General features: G+C 44.8%; 1 pseudogene; it reads left to right on the top strand.

Annotated features, from left to right (window-relative positions):
* Window positions 1–1,959: 1,959 nt before the first annotated feature.
* LOC125516649 lies at window positions 1,960–8,235 on the top strand (annotated as a pseudogene).
* Window positions 8,236–14,663: the final 6,428 nt, after the last annotated feature.

The following is a 14,663-nucleotide window of genomic DNA, read 5'->3' as shown; positions in this document are numbered from 1 at the left end:
GGTCAGCCCAATACTCGCGCTCGGGGGATCGCCCTGTGCGAATGCTTGACATTTTGACGCAGTTAACGTCAAATAGGATTTTCCTTCCAGTGTTGCGGTTCGCTGAAGGGGTCCATAGACGAGGGATACAGAAGAGCAACCGGTGTGCGTTCCATCCAGTCCCGATTTACCTAAAAAAATTCCAGTCCCGATGCGAGGCACACAGATGCGGCGGGCGCTCGATGTGGGCGACGCTGGCGGCCTACGGTGGAATCCAGCCGAGCTGCGAATGGAGGGGGATCCAACGAAAGCGCCGGATGCGGGTGAATCCGGGGCCGATCAATCCAGCCATCGCGCGATCCGCCTGCCAGGTAGAAAGGTGGGGAGACACGGGCGATAATTGTGCCTCGGTTCCTAGAAAGGCTCCACTCATACTCCTACATCACATGCATTCATATACCTCTCATCTGCTGGACACTTCAGTTTTCAATTAGTACGTGTATATATGCTTCTTCCCCTGCTATTGTTAGAGCATCTCCATCCAACAGACGTGCAATGTGCGTTGCGCTAAAAAACAGTATATAGCACTGGGTGAGCCAACTTTTGCGCACGGCAGTGTGCTGGCTTCAGCGGCCGCCGCAAAATAAAGTGTGCCCGAGCCGCTCCAGCAGACGCGCTATATTTTTTTCTTTTTGTACTACGATTCGATACACATTTGGCTCTGATAGTATAAATAGACCTCCTCATACGATACATAGATAGTGCATAGATTTTTTTTCAAAACTGTGATGATTTTTATAGCAAATTCGGAATCTATACATTCTCACGCACCAAAATCAAAAGTAGCACCCCATCGGCCTCCAGTTGGCCGAAGAGGGGCTCTTCGGCCTGCGGTTGACCGAAGTGGGCTCTTCAGCCTCGCATTGGCCGAAGAGTGCCCCAACTGGGTTGAAAAGGACTCTTTGGTCTACCGTAGGCCGAAGAGCACTCTTTGGTCAACCGTAGGCCGAAGAGTCCTCGGGCCCCAACTTTTCGCATTAATAGGAGGCCGAAGCTGCATGGCTGCGCTCTTTTGCCTATGCTAGGCCTTGGGCCCCAAAAAGTACTCTTCGGCCTACGGATGACCAAAGAGCACTCTTCGGTCAACGGTAGACCAAAGAGTACTCTTCGGTCCAGTTGGGGTACTCTTCAGCCAACGGGAGGCTGAAGAGCCCACTTCGGTAAACCGCAGGCGGAAGAGCCCCTCTTCGGCCAACTGGAGGCCGACAGGGTGCTAGTTTTGATTTTCTTGTGTGAGGACGTATAGATTCTGAATTTGCTATAAAAATCATCACAGTTTTGAAACAGGCGCTAGTGCATAGCCTCCTCCTACGATAGATAGAAAAAACGAAAAACTACTACTACTCGTCATCCTCCGACTCGGACTCTGCCTCGGTGATGTCCTCCTCCGACGTCCGAATGTAGGCGTCAAGGAACCGCTCGTCGTTGGAGTCCCAGGACGACGCATCTCCTAGCGCGATGTTGAATTTAGCGGCCGCCTTCCGCGTTCGCCTGTCCTCGCGATAGGCGGCTCGTTCCGTCCTCCTCTCCTCCCTCCTCCCGGCGAAGAACTGTTGCTCGTTGATGACGTCTTGCGGGAAGCATTGGCGCCACAGTGTCATGGCTTCCTCGTCCATCTCGACCAGGCTGAGATGGCGCTCCCGCCTCCGGTTCTCGCGATGATCTTCGTCGGTGATAAGCCGCGGGGGAGGCGCCAACTCCTGCGCCCGCTCCCGCGTCGCCACGTCCGTGAAGTTCATGTCCCAACAGTACCGCTGGAGGCGCCACGCCGCAGCGTCGTACGCGCGGACACCCTCCTGGGCGGTGTCGAAGGTTTTGAGGCCGAGGTGCATGTCGCCAGACCGAATCTCGGCGAAGTAGGTGCCGTACGGACGCACGCGGACACCGCGGTAGCCCGAAACTCCCCGGCGGCGCGGTGGCATGGCGCGGTGGTGGCGTGTCGACGGTAAGGAGAGAAAGTGATAGAGGGAGCGAGGAGAGAGCGGCAGAGGCGTTGCATTTTATAGGCGCGCCGGATGCGGTGCGCCAAATCTAGCGCGTGAGCTCCCTCTTTTCCCGCGCGCGTGCAATCGTTTCTCGCGCGTACAAATTTGATGTCTTCGCTGGAGCGCGCGAAACCGTTCTGTACACGCTAAAATCTTCTTCTACAGCGCGCACGTTTTTTGCAGCCACGGTTAGAGATTACTCTTAGCTCACCCTCTCTACTCCAGCAGTACAACGCCTTCAGCATTGCCCTCTCAAGCTGTAGAAGCATGTGGGCAAGTGGCCCTGCTAGCAGCACCGCCGAATCGTCGTCCTCTTCGACGGCCACTACCGGCAGCGGCAGCGCAGCCCAAACCATGGCTTTTCCTCGGGCAGGTCTGCGGCTCCTTCACCATGATTTTTCATGCTGGCTTGATCACGACCAGGATAAACCAATAAATGGGCCGAGGCAAGGATTTACTGCTGAATATAGAAAAGGGATTTGTGGGAAGTGCATCAAAAGTATGCAAATGGAACTTTTGATACTTACCGAAGTTGAGCAAAAGTTTAGAAAATAAATTCAGTCATGCAACCGAAGTAGAGCCTATTCAGCAAGAGAACATACATATTTTAAGTTTTTTATAGCCTACCCCGGAGGATGTAGAGTTAAGTTTGTACATTTTGTGAATCATTTTCTCAGTGTACAGTCTTACTATATCAAGTTATTTACTGTGTGTAGATTTGCTTTTGCCATTGTTGATCACGCCCTTCTCTCTGTTCTAGGAAGTATATACCTACTTATTGATTCTTAGGATCCTTTTTAGTTATGGTAAACTTATATCCTTCTGTCAATTGTTTAGTGATTATTCTGAAGGGACCCTACCTATTCCTAGATGCACCTGATCACTAGATCTTGTTTGACTTGGCATTTGTACCACACTTCATTCCAGATTAGATACTGTTAATGAGAAATTAGTTGGTATAATTTGTGATCAAACTTGGTGCCTGCTATCTTCAATCTAATCACACAAGTCAGTGGGTAGGCTCAGTTTGCTAGAAGCTTGACGTTCTCGCCTACTTTTTTTGCTACTTTCATTGGTATGGCAAAGCCATGTAATGTCTGTAGTAACATAGCCTTTCTTATATAAATTTTCAAAATTTTCATAATACTGAGATAGTTTTTGATGGATAACACTTGGAATTTAGATAGGTTTTTTTGGTAGAATTCTGAATGAAAAGCAGAAAACCATTACATTTGGAGCTTTGTTTGCGAAAAACTACCAAGTCCCTAATTTTTTGCAAAAATCACCGCGGATTCGGTAATCTTGTTACAAAAAGCACTGATTAGATGATTTGGCCCGTTTAATCACTTTCTGACAAGTAGGCCCGGATTGTAAGGCGCTGATTTGGCAACAAATTGACATATAACCCCCTAGATCTAAACCCCCTCTCCCCTCCCCCACGGACAGCCGCGCTCTGCCCCAGTTCGTCGGCGATGGCAGCAACCAGCCGCGGCGGCACACGACATGGCCTGCCTTGGGCCATGGCCCCCGTTCGCCGGATTGTAAGGCGGCACACGACATGGCCAGCTCACCGCCGCCCAGACCGACGGGCAGCAACCAGCCGCGCTCATCACCGGATAAGGCGAGATCTGTGGCGCTAGTTCTCGAGCTGTTGGGCTCCGTCCCACACGTGGCTCCTCTGCCCGTCGGGATAGCAGGCCGACGCCAACTAACTTCTCTAGCGGAGTGGGCTTTCGGCGGCCAGCGACTACGGCGCGATTCCCGGCGAGATGGGGACAGGCGAGGCCGAAGGTTGGCTTTCGGCGACCAGCGGCGGCGCGATTCCCTCTCCTCCCCTTCTCCTCTTCCTTCCTCGCGAGCAGCAGCAGCAAGTAGCAATAGCAGATGAGCAACGGCGGAAAATAGCAACGGAGGAGCAGCACTAGTGTGCAGCAGCGGATGAGCAATGGTGGAAAGTAGCAACAGAGGAGCAGCATCAGCGAGCAACAAGTAGCAACAGCAGGGAGCAGCAACGGCGGAAAGCAGCAACAGCGAGCAGCGGAGCAGCGGCAACGAGCAGCAAGTGGCAGTAGTAGGAAGCAGCGACGGCAGAGGCTAACGGAGCGGAGGGGACGAGGACGGCCGTGACCGCGGCGCCGGTCAACTCTGCCGCTGGCAGTTGTCCACATGACGTGTGTGTGTGGAGGGGGCTGATTGCTTTTATTTTTTAGATCTAGGGGTGTGTATGTAAATGTTATGCCAAGTCACCTCCTTACAATCTGGTCCCACTTGTCAGAAAGTGATTAAACGGGCCAAATCATCCAGTGCTTTTTGCAACAAGATTACCGAATCCGCGGTGATTTTTGGAAAAAATTAAGGGCCTGGTGGTTTTCTGCAAACGATGCCCCAAATGTGATGCTTTTTTACAATTCACTCTAGAATTCTCAAACTGTTCTTAATTCTGCCGCTCTATCTACCTGGATCTCGCGTCACTTGTTCTGAAGGAGTTGTGCGTTCTCAGCTGGTAGCCCCTGTCGACCGTCGAAGTTAATCATGATGCAATTCATAAATCATAGTTGCTAGAAATTAAAATTTGATGAGCCATTTTAATTATATCCGCCAAAATAGATGTTACATGCTCGGAAAAGTCTACTTAGGCTTGAGGCTAAGCTCTTCTCAGGGTAAAGGTGTTATCTTTTTGGTTTCTTGACGTTACAAACTCTTGGCATTCAGTTACCTCTGTACTGTCCTGGTCTCATGAATACTTCTAGCTGAGAATAGCCGAGGTCCTGCTAATTAACCTATAGTCTGGACTACAGTATCTCAATATTATATCACGTTGTAATCATTCTGTTGTTGCACACAAGTTGGGTTTGAGATGATTGTTGCTATTGCAGAAGCCGATGGCATATTTGTCAGCACTAAGCAATTCAAATCGATGGTTGGGATTGATAGTTTCCACACAAAGTTTGGTTAATTGCAAAAGTGCAATTGTGCTATAGTTACACGTTTGAGATATAATTTATAATTAACTAGTCAAACGCCCGTGCGTTGTCACGGGCTTTTAAATAAAAAATTAAGATGCTACTCATCTACTATCTACTACCACTATAAAAGCACGAAAGGGCGGAGAACCAATTCATCCTATTCATCCATGCAACAAATCGTACGGCTCAGAATCATCCCATGTTTGTGTTTAGTGCTAATTGCAATTAGCCCTTACCAAACACACGTCTCCCTGCTGCCCACCTCCACTCGCCGTAAAAAAGGGGAAAGAAACCGCTCCTGCCTCCTCTCTCGCACTTCCCCCACGCGCCCACTGCCGCCGTCCCTCACTCGAAGAAAACCCACGCGGCATGTGGCGCTCGCACGCCTCCCCCTCGCCGCGCCTGGTGAACCCCGCGTCTCACCCTCGAAAAGGGAGATGTGCGGTGCCCGGCCGCCGCCCCGTGCCACTGCGGTTGATGCCAGCCAGGGTGCTCTCGTACTCTGGCCGAGGCTGCACTCTCACATCGTCTCCTCCCTGGCCCTTTCTTCCTCTTCGTCGGCACAGGAACGGGGGTCGCCGTATTGGGCAGCAGTTCGCCGCCACACCTCACTAATCTATCTCCTCTATCTTCGTTCCCACACTGCAGGGCGCCATGGCCATGGACCAAAGCTCCGCTGGTCCTTCCCTCGCGACTGCCAGTCTTCCTCCCTACCAGATTGAGGACGGTGATGACCGGATCTTCCCCGCTGCCATCCGTTTCCAAGAGACGTCCGCGGATGGGGTTTCTTCCTCACGGCCTCCACCTACGGGCTCGTCGGGCCGGTGATTAGACCTGCTCGGCATGCGGGATTGTGTCCTCTCCTAGCGAGGCGGTCGTGTGTCTTGCCCGTCGCGCCCTCGGCTGTCGAGTCTTTTTCCTCGGCGCACCCTCCTCCAGTAGCTCCATCGCGTACGTGAACCATCCAGGTGGGTAGGTTTGGTTCTAATCTTAAATTCTTTCCACATTCAAATTTTCCTTCATTTTGTTCAGATTGAATTTTGGGCTGTGTTTCGTTGAAGGCCCGATTTCACCTGGTGAGAGCTGTTGATCTCAAGTTTAAAGCTTATATTTGTTAGGTTCAAAACTAAATTTTATCAGAGGAAGTTCTGTGTGTTTGCAACCCTGCAACACCTGTTGCATTTTTCTTCAGCATGACCAACAACTCCACCACCTCCGAAGTTAACCATGGCCAGCTACCCAATATATCGTCCAGATGCTTGACGGATAGCATCACCGCGGCACACGATTTCGAGGTGGCCAGTTACCAGTTGCTGGATGGCATCGGGGTCGGCAAGCACGTTCGCTCAAGTTTCCTGCTCGCCTAGCATCTGCCCGACCTCCCCAGCCAACCCAGCCGCCCCCTCCGGGCTGAGCCCCTGTGCTGGTGGTCGACAAGGTTTGCAAGAGGCAACTTGATTTTTGTAGATTTATTTGTTTCTTAGACAGGTGATGCTTTTCTATATTATGCATGGATTCTTGATAGCCATCATGGATTACTACTAATTAGGTAATCAAATATTAAATAAGTAAAAATTCTGCACAGTATAGTACTGATAACATGGTGTTAGACCAACGAGGTTTTAGAATGCAAATAAAACCGATCTCCATTAGGATGTTTTCCCCAAATGAGGTATTGGCCCTCAATTGAATTATTTCTATTCATCTCTATGATTGTTTTTGCTTAAATCCTATATTAGTCGAATTTAATTTATTATGCAGTTACACCTGATTGCACCATTCAATGAGTTTGATTTGGGGCAGGATCAATGTTGTTCGTTGTTCTGTTCCATGATTCCTAGCATTTTTTGTTTCATCAAAGGTGGTCACTTCAGATTTTTCATTCAGATTTTTTTAGTTAATGATGAGATGTTTAACCATCCTCCCCGGGGCTCCAATCTGTGAGTATGTTGGTGTGTTGAGGAGGACTGAAGAAGTGGGAGGTTCTAAAGATGGACAGGAGGTACTAATTGTTTCGCTTCAAGCTTTCAGGATCAATGTTGTTCGTTGTTCTGTTCCATGATTCCTAGCATTTTTTGTTTCATCAAAGGTGGTCACTTCAGATTTTTCATTCAGATTTTTTAGTTAATGATGAGATGTTTAACCATCCTCCCCGGGGCTCCAATCTGTGAGTATGTTGGTGTGTTGAGGAGGACTGAAGAAGTGGGAGGTTCTAAAGATGGACAGGAGGTACTAATTGTTTCGCTTCAAGCTTTCAGGATCAATGTTGTTCGTTGTTCTGTTCCATGATTCCTAGCATTTTTTGTTTCATCAAAGGTGGTCACTTCAGATTTTTCATTCAGATTTTTTAGTTAATGATGAGATGTTTAACCATCCTCCCCGGGGCTCCAATCTGTGAGTATGTTGGTGTGTTGAGGAGGACTGAAGAAGTGGGAGGTTCTAAAGATGGACAGGAGGTACTAATTGTTTCGCTTCAAGCTTTCAGGATCAATGTTGTTCGTTGTTCTGTTCCATGATTCCTAGCATTTTTTGTTTCATCAAAGGTGGTCACTTCAGATTTTTCATTCAGATTTTTTAGTTAATGATGAGATGTTTAACCATCCTCCCCGGGGCTCCAATCTGTGAGTATGTTGGTGTGTTGAGGAGGACTGAAGAAGTGGGAGGTTCTAAAGATGGACGGGAGGTACTAATTGTTTCGCTTCAAGCTTTCATTTCGCTTACTCATCATTTGTCTCATTGCTCGGTTTCTTAGTTTGTCTCTGAAAAATGGATGTTTGTAAATGATTTGTTTCCACTCTTGTACAAAAAAGGGCAGGGTCTGATATGCTTATGCCATCACTTCACGTTGAGAACGATTCCGAGGCACCACCGCGCCGGAGGACTACATCGATGCTGGCTCTGTTGGAAGTTTCGCAAGGTTCATAAACCACAGCTGCAACCGTAACCTCTTTGCCCAGTGTGTCCTAACAAATCACCACGACGTCAAGCTACAAAAGGTGACACTTTTTGCTGCCGACACGATACTTCCACTTCAGGTGAATTGATTTCTGATGCATCTCAACAATTTCTACAGGTAAAACTCTATAGCTTCTCTTGAGTTCTAACTGGTATACGTGCTTTGACAGAGCTTTGCTACGACTATGGCTATGTCTTGACTCTTGAACAACGTCGTTTCTGCGGATGGCGAAATCGTCAAGCTACCATACTACAGTGGTGCCCTACACTGCCGGAAGCAACTTTACTAGCGGATCTTTTCAGTTGGGGGATTATATGTAGTACTGGGGGTATGAATGCGACAATGCCTGTTGTGTGTATGACAAGCACAACATCCTATAATTATTAGCGAAAGAAGCGCGTTCTCTTTTTGTGCAGGGTAGATGACATGCTGGACACGCTAATTACAGTTAGTACGAAGTTTGTCTGGGTGACATGCCTTTGGGTCATGATGGCATGACATTTTGTGAACAACTGGTTCATATAAGTTGATGGAGGATTTAATCGATCTTTAGACATTTACATGGTCATCATCCTGCTTTTGAAGTATCTCTGTTCATATTTCAGCATATTTGTTCTTTTTGTTACCAGGTAGCACCTGACATCGACAGCTATGACATCAGGAACTCCCTCGCAGTTGTCGAATACCTCACTGAAATTTATAGCTTCTACAGACAGACCAAGGTAATTATCTGCTTGGAACCCCGTCAAAGTTATTTACAGAGTTCTGACCTTGTACGACAATAATAATCTCATTGCCAAATTTGTTGTGCTGTACAAGTTGAGTTGTGAGCCCCCACCTACATGACGCACCAAACTGATATCAATGAGAAAAGGCGTATTTTTCTGATTGACTGGTTGATTGAGGTAAGGATTCCATTCGATGCTTAGTGGATTCAGCAAAGTAGTCTATCTTGGTATTCTCTGGAATGTAAAGTTCCTACAAACCCCAATGTTTCATTGTCCAATGCAGTATGCAGGTGCACTACAAGCTTGAGCTACTGGGTGAAACACTATTCCTTGCTGTCAACATCATTGATAGATCAATGCATAGAAAAGTATGTCTCAAGTTTTATCTTGAATGGAACCTGCAAGTTTCTCATCTATTTAGTGAAGCTTACCTTGAAAAGAATTATAAATACTACAGGAAGGAGAGTAAGATAATGACAGTTCATTGAAATATGGATTTTGAGAGGATATATATGGGTTTAGCTCTCTGTAATTACATATTACTTTCCTTGCTGATGCTATTGCTCATGTTATAAAACTGGTCTACATCGCACACATGGTTTCCAACAAAGAAAACAGTGTCATGATTTATAAACTAGGCTTGTGTGCTCAAGTAATATTTTAGTGCTTAAACAAAAGAAACCATTTTATCACTCCTGCAGTCCACAGGAAAAAGAAGAAAGAACTTCCACCATAATCTTGTCTTCCTACTTACTTTCACTAACCAAGAAAAATAAACTATAAAGGAATATTTTCAGAAAATAGGTAATGATCCTTTTCAGTTTGAAATGCACAACTCCCAACTTGTCTTTTACTTCTGTTCTGTACATGTACAAGATGATCTATAAAGGATTTTTTTTCAGAAAATAGATAAAGATCCTTTTCAGTTTGGAATAAACTATAAAGGAATCTTTTCAGAAAATAGTAAAGATCCTGCTGAATGGTGTTGTACTTGTACATACTGGAATTGTAGGCCAGATAGTCTACAAGATGATCAGGATGAATTTATCTCCAGGGTAAAAGAGCCAACCATCGTGCATGCCGTTTGGTTGGAAATGATATTGCCTTTAAAATGTATGCACTATATTGCCTTTAAAATGTGTGAATGCATTCTTGGCATCTGACGTTGCCAAACCCGACATTCATTCTTGTTAAGAACTACTATAAGAATATGATAGTATGAGAGACAGGTAGGCAAGCTGTATTTGATTGGGAGTAGATGTATCTCTGAAAAATGAATTAGTCGATATGTGCGTTGCACGTGCAAGCTTACTAGTGAAACTAAAATAATCAACTATGCATGTCTTAGTTCACACACATTTTTTATTGACAATTAGCTAAGACACATCATATTATCAAACACAATAATATGTTATAAAGAACGCAAGAAAAAAATGTGTTATTAAAACCAATCAGTAGTTAAATGGTTAGAACGGTTGTGGTACCCATCCATGTGTGTGGCAGTGGTGGTGATGTGCTTACATCCCATTGTTAGAGTCCGGAGTAAAATGAAGCCTCCTTAGGCCATGTGCCCTCGCAGCCATCGGATCGCTCTCCCGAATGCACTCCGTCCGTCGGATCTCCGGGTGGACCGACCCTGGCCGTCCGATCGAGCACGACACTGCTACAATGAATAGTGCTCGGAGTCACCATGCCACCGCCTGTAAATTTGGTGGCCTGATAATCCTCAAGTGCAAGAAATCATTGTAGCACTTTCCAAAGCTGGAAGTGATAAGTATGAAGTGTTGAGCCCACAAGGAGCTAAATGTAAGATCAATATTCTCTCAAGTCCTATCCGCCACTGATACGACTCTACGTACACCGAACGTTTGCTTTCCAACTGAAAACGAGAAATAAAACTACGATGTGGGTATGAAGAGGATAACTTTGCATGATATCTATAAAAGTAGGTGTTGTTATCATAAAATTAGAATATATTACTATATATTATAAATAGCGAGTATGGAATAATGATGGGTCAGCATGCGGAATTGTCCTAGGCAATTGTTAACAAGATTGGTAATCTTCATTGCAATTTCATATGAGGGAGAGGCATAAACTAACATACTTTATCTTCTTGGATCATATGCACTTATGATTGGAACTCTAGCAAGCATCCGCAACTACTAAAGATCATTAAGGTAAAACCCAACCATAGCATTAAAGTATCAAGTCCCCTTTATCCCATACGCAACAACCCCTTTACCCGGGTTTAAACTTCTGTCACTCTAGCAACCCACTATAAGCGAATCATGAACGTATTGCAACACCCTACAATGGGAATTCTTCACTTGTGCGCGGCACGGAAGGCACCATAGGACAACACCAAAATAAAACATAAAACATACAACTGAAACCAATCTATATCATCAATCAACCCAAAGGACAAAGGAAAACTACTCAAAACATCATAGGATGGCAAGACATCATTGAATCATAATATGTGGCATAAAGCACCATGTTTAAGTAGGGGATTACAATGGGGTGTGCTACCTCTTGGAGCACTGCGTTGGATTATTTCCCCGAGAGGAGAGGATGATGCACAGCAAAAGTAGCGTAAAGTATTTCCCTCAGTTTTGAGAACCAAGTATCAATCCAGTAGGAGGCTACGCGCGAGTCCCGTACCTACACAAAACAATAGCTCAACGCAACCAACGCGCTAGGGGTTGTCAATCCCTCACGGTCACTTACGAAGTGAGATTCTGATAAAGATGATAAATAATATTTTTGGTATTTTTTGTATAGAGATGCAAAAAAGTAAAATCAAAGTAATAATAAAGTGATGGAGATTGATATGATGAGAAAGAGACCCGGGGGCCATAGGTTTCACTAGTGGCTTCTCTCAAGAGCATAAGTATTCTACAGTGGGTGAACAAATTACTGTTGAGCAATTGACAAAATTGAGCATAGTTATGAGAATATCTAGGTATGATCATGTATATAGGCATCACGTCCGAGACAAGTAGACCAACTCCTGCCTGCATCTACAACTATTACTCCACTCATCGACCGCTATCCAACATGCATTTAGAGTATTAAGTTAAAAACAGAGTACGCCTTAAGCAAGATGACATGATGTAGAGGGATAGTTTCATGCAATATGATAAAAACCCCATCTTGTTATCCTCGATGGCAACAATACAATACGTGCCTTGCTGCCCCTTCTGTCACTGGGAAAGGACACCGCAAGATCGAACCCAAAGCTAAGCACTTCTCCCATGGCAAGAACAACCAATCTAGTAGGCCAAACCAAACTGATAATTCGAAGAGACTTGCAAAGATAACCAATCGTACATAAAAGAATTCAGAGAAGATTCAAATATTATTCATAGATAGACTTGATCATAAACCCACAATTCATCGGTCTCAACAAACACACCGCAAAAAGAAGATTACATCGAATAGATCTCCACAAGAGAGGGGGAGAACATTGTATTGAGATCCAAAAATAGAGAAGAAGCCATCTAGCTACTAACTATGGACCCGTAGGTCTGAAGTAAACTACTCACACTTCATCGGAGGGGCTTGGATCATGATGTAGAAGCCCTCCGTGATCGATGCCCCTTTCGGGGAGCTCCGGAACAGGCCCCAAGATGGGATCTCGTGGATACAGAAAGTTGCAGCGGTGGAATTAGGTGGCTCCGTATCTGATCGTTTGGGGGTACGTAGGTATATATAGGAGAGGAAGTACGTCGGTGGAGCGCTTCGAGGGGCCCACGAGGCAGGGGCGCGCCCAGGGGGGGGCTCCCTCCACCCTCGTGACTGCCTCGTGCTTTCTTGACGGAGGGTCCAAGTCTCCTGGGTCTTATCTGATGAGAAAATCATGTTTCTGAAGGTTTCATTCCGTTTGGACTCCGTTTGATATTCCTTTTCTTCGAAAACCCTAAAACAGGCAAAAACAGCAATTCTGGGCTGGGCCTCCGGTTAATAGGTTAGTCCCAAAAATAATATAAAAGTGGATAATAAAGCCCAATAATGTCCAAAACAGTAGATAATATAGCATGGAGCAATCAAAAATTATAGATACGTTGGAGACGTATCAAGCATCCCCAAGCTTAATTCCTGCTCGTCCTCGAGTAGGTAAATGATAAAAACAGAATTTTTGATGCGGAGTGCTACTTGGCATAATTTCAATGTAAATCTTCTTAATTGTGGTATGAATATTCAGATTCAAAAGATTCAAGACAAAAGTTCATGTTGACATAAAAATAATAATACTTCAAGCATACTAACAAAGCAATTATGTCTTCTCAAAATAACATGGCCAAAGAAAGCTATCCCTACAAAATCATATAGTCTGGCTATGCTCTATCTTCACCACACAAAGTATTTAAATCATGCACAACCCCGATGACAAGCCAAGCAATTGTTTCATACTTTTGACATTTTCAAAACTTTTTCGATCTTCACGCAATACATGAGCGTGAGCCATGGATATAGCACTATATGTGGAATAGAATGGTGGTTGTGGAGAAGACAAAAAGAGGAGAAGATAGTCTCACATCAACTAGGCGTATCAACGAGCTATGGAGATGCCCATCAATAGATATCAATGTGAGTGAGTAGGGATTGCCATGCAACGGATGCACTAGAGCTATAAGTATATGAAAGCTCAACAAAAGAAACTAAGTGGGTGTGCATCCAATTCGCTTGCTCACGAAGACCTAGGGCATTTTGAGGAAGCCCATCATTGGAATATACAAGCCAAGTTCTATAATGAAAAATTCCCACTAGTATATGAAAGTGACAGAATGAGAGACTCTCTATCATGAAGATCATAGTGCTAGTTTGAAGCACAAGTGTGGTAAAAGTATAGTAACATTGTCCCTTCTCTCTTTCTCTCTCTTTTTTTGTTTGGGCCTTCTCTTTTTTTATGGCCTCTTTTTTCGTCTGGAGTCTCATCCCGACTTGTGGGGGAATCATAGTCTCCATCATCCTTTCCTCACTTGGGACAATGCTCTAAAAATGATGATCATCACACTTTTTATTTTTCTTACAACTCAACAATTACAACTCAATACTTAGAACAAAATATGACTCTATATGAATGCCTCCGGCGGTGTACCGGGATATGCAATGAATCAAGAGTGACATGTATGAAAGAATTATGAACGGTGGCTTTGCCACAAATACGATGTCAACTACATGATCATGCTAGCAATATGACAATGATGGAGCGTGTCATAATGAACAGAACGGTGGAAAGTTGCATGGCAATATATCTCGGAATGGCTATGGAAATGCCATGATAGGTAGGTATGGTGGCTGTTTTGAGGACGGTATTTGGTGGGTGTATGATAGCGGCAAAAAGTGCGCGGTATTAGAGAGGCTAGCAATGGTGGAAGGAAGGAAAGTGCGTATAATCCATGGACTCAACATTAGTCATAAAAGAACTCATATACTTATTGCAAAAATCTAGAAGTTATCAAAGCAAAGTATTATGCGCATGCTCCTAGGGGGATAGATTGGTAGGAAAAGACCATCGCTCGTCCCCGACCGCCACTCATAAGGAAGACAATCACATAAATAAATCATGCTCTCGACTTCATCACATAACGGTTCACCATACGTGCATGCTACGGGAATCACAAACTTTAACACAAGCATTTCTCAAATTCACAACTACTCAACTAGCATGACTCTAATATCACCATCCTCATATCTCAAAACAATTATCAAGCATCAATTTTTTTCTTAGTATTCAACGCACTCAAAAGAAAGTTTTACAAATCTTGAATACCAAGCATATTATTATTAAGCAAATTACCATGCTATTAAGACTCTCAAAATAATCTAAGTGAAGCATGAGAGATCAATAGTTTCTATAAAACAAATCCACCACCGTGCTCTAAAAGATATAAGTGAAGCACTAGAGCAAAACTATAAAACTCAAAAGATATAAGTGAAGCACTAGAGTAAAACTATAGAGCTCAAAAGATATAAGTGAAGC

This window comes from Triticum urartu, chromosome 6 (genome assembly GCF_003073215.2).
Source record: "Triticum urartu cultivar G1812 chromosome 6, Tu2.1, whole genome shotgun sequence".
In the NCBI taxonomy this organism is placed as follows: domain Eukaryota; kingdom Viridiplantae; phylum Streptophyta; class Magnoliopsida; order Poales; family Poaceae; genus Triticum; species Triticum urartu.
This window is presented reverse-complemented; position numbering and strand designations above follow the sequence as displayed.